The following is a 3,373-nucleotide window of genomic DNA, read 5'->3' on the forward strand; positions in this document are numbered from 1 at the left end:
CTACAGCTAATGTCATGGAAATATATATATATATATTTGAAAAATGAACAAACTTGCTTTTCTGTCTATTTCTTCCTTTCTTTCTTTGATGAGCCAATGAGAAGAATGGTGAGGATTATTATTTTTAAAATACATACATGTATAAAAATACACACGCTCTGTCTCATACGCACCCACATCCACACAGCCAGCACTGCTGTGGTCACTGAATAAGCCACAGGCTTCAGGCTGCTATTCTAGATACGAGTATGGCTTGTAACTTTAAGCCAAAGCTGTAACCCAAAGTTATGATGGTGAACTAGGGCTGGCCCAAGACACCTTGCTGCCTGAGGTGAACAAGAAAATGGCACCCACCCAGAACTGTCGTTTGTCAAGGCTGCTGGGTTAGAGCATGGATAGGAATATCAGGCTCACGGAGGCAGGATCTGCTGCCCCTTCCAGCTTTCCAGAACCTTCCACTCTGGGTTTTTCCTGCTTTTTTCTTTTTCTTTTGGAGTCTTTTTTACTTTATTTATACTTATGCATCATATAATTAAACGGAAAAAATACAAATCATACAAATAAACAGAATAAAGCCAGAAATACATAGATACAGTCATACCTCGGGTTAAAGTCGCTTCAGGTTGAGCGTTTTCAGGTTGCGCTCCGCGGCGACCCGGAAGCAACGGTATGCATTACTTCCGGGTTTCGCCGCTCGCGCATGCGCAGACGCTCAAAATGACGTCATGCGCATACACAGAAGCGGCAAATCACGACCCACGCACAGACACAGGTTGCATTCTGCTCTGGATACAAATGGGGCTCCGGAACAGATCTTGTTGCATTCCAGAGGTACCACTGTACAAACATAATGACATAAACTGCAATAAAAAATATAAGCACTATACTCTCCTAAGAAAAAGGAAAAAGAGAAAATAAAAAGAAGAAAATAAAAAAATGATTAAAAGAAAAGGTGACTTCCAACTAACTAGCTTTAACAATTCACCATCCCTCCTCCCCAAGCACTGTGACTGCATTCTAGTCCTGGATTGGAAGCTGGAGCTGTCACTGAGCAAAGCTCAACTCCTGTCTAGCTACCACAGCATTCCCCCAATATGGTGGTGCTTTGCAACACTTTGAAGACAGGCTGTCTGGCTTTCTTAAAGCACACTGTACAAGCAATTGTCTTGGGAATCTCTTCCCCTTCTTTCCTTATTTCCTCGCCATACTTTTCCAAAGTGATCAACAAGGTGGCATGGGCAGGGCAGCATTGATACCTGGTTTCCCAATGCTACACATCGCTGCTGGTTACTGAGAGGGAGAGGGGGAGGGGGGAGGCCAAGGAGAACTCCACATGGTGCAGACACAGTAGTGGGGCCAATCTTGCGACTTCAGTACTGCTTGCCTCCATCCCATATGTTTAATTAAGGTTTAAAAACCCCAATTAAACAAGTGGTTTGGAGTAGGAGAAGGCAACAAAGCATGTGTTTAATTAAGATTTAAAACCCTTAGGACTGGCCCCCAAGTTGATTCATTTGGCTACAACAGTGTTGTACAACACTGTTGCTAACTTCAAATTATGTACATTATGCATATATTTACATATTTCCAATTTTATCATTGGAAACATTTTATTTTATCTTTGCTTTTGCACAAGCAAACAATTTCTGAATTTTCAGTTTTCACAGAATAATTTCAAAGCACCTTATAATAAAATAAAATGAGAGGTAGTGAATGGCTCAGGGATACCCAATGAACTTCATGGCTGAGCCAGAACACAAACCTGGGTCTCCCAGTACAAGCCTAACTCATAGAAGCTTCTACATACTTATAATGAGCTCCACTTAAAAAATGAAACAGATACCACACACATCTTGTGCAAAAAGGATAGACGGATGAACTTATGTAAGCTGTGTGAAAGTGGAATGAGTTCAATACTCATTAGTTTGAATTTCACAACTCCAGTGTATCTCATGAAGTAGCTTAATCACCAAGATAGAAAGAAATGGTTAATGCTGAGATAAGCAGATCTTCTTTTTTGGTCTTGGCCATAAAATGGACAGGATTTGCTCTGAATAACATCCAGTCTGTGAAAAGACTGAATCATTGATAAGGAGTTATGAGAATCAAATAAATTGTGCAGTAAATGATGATGGAAGTTCCATTGAATCTATTTTTCTCCCTCACATCTTCGACAATAACCCTTAAAGGAGAAGGGGAAGCTTCATTGCTCCTGGTCTCTTGTTGTCTATAACAGCTGTTCCTGGGTGATCTGTGGGCTTTCAGATGTCACTGGACTGCAACTTCCATCATCCCTGGCCATTGGTCATGCTGGCGAGGGCTGATGGGAACAGGAGTCCCAACACCACCTGGAGAAACCTTAGGTTTGCTAACCATGGTTTAGAACAGGCTTCCTCAACCTCAGCCCTCCAGATGTTTTGAGACTACAATTCCCACTGGTCCTGCTAGCTAGGGATCATGGGAGTTGTAAGCCACAAACATCTGGAGGGCCGAGGTTGAGGAAGCCTGGTTTAGAAAATGCACTGCAGTATCTATCACTTCAGTCTGGTTTGGATGAGCTTGAATAGTAAGTAGGTCAAGGCTGGCTGCAGGGGCTGTTGATAGAAGCAGATTTAGGGCAGCACAACAGGTTCTGCTGCCACTGGTATGGATGCATTGCGTCCCCTCTTTGACTTGTGCCATCTAATATAGACCCCTACAGTGCCACCTGATTGATAGGAACGATGTCGCCAAGGTATTGTTATAGGTTTTTTGGGGGGTGCACCTCTGAACCCAATAAAGTAATGAATGTCAGAATCTAGCGAGGAAAGGAAAATGCAAGGTACAGAAATGTGCCAGAAAAGGAATTCCTGGCTGGGCTGCTTGAATGCAAACCCTTATGAAACAATGGCCAGGCACCTACACAGAAAGTTCACAGGTCTGTGCAAAACAGGGGTTGCCAAGGTGACGCGGAGGACTGTGAGCTGACAAGAGAAAGTGGAGTGCTGGGAAGAAGGAGGAGGACAAAGGCCAGGCCTCCACAAACTGCTGGGCAGGCCAGAAGTCCACACAGGGGCTGGAGGTCAGAGCTATATTGGCTACTGACCACTGAGCCTCTTGGACTTGCCGATTGGAAGGTTGCCGGTTTGAATCCCCGCGACGGGGCGAGCTCCCATTGCTCTGTCCCAGCTCCTGCCCACCTAGCAGTTCGAAAGCACACCAGTACAAGTAGATAAATAGGTACCGCTGCAGCGGGAAGGTAAACGGGGTTTCCGTGTGTTCTGGTTTCCGTCACGGTGTCCCATTGCGCCAGAAGCGGTTTAGTCATGCTGGCCACATGACCCAGAAAGCTGTCTGTGGACAAACGCCAGCACTCTCATCCTGAAAGCGAGAT

This window comes from Podarcis erhardii, assembly GCF_964252035.2.
Source record: "Podarcis erhardii genome assembly, chromosome: 3".
Classification (NCBI taxonomy): domain Eukaryota; kingdom Metazoa; phylum Chordata; class Lepidosauria; order Squamata; family Lacertidae; genus Podarcis; species Podarcis erhardii.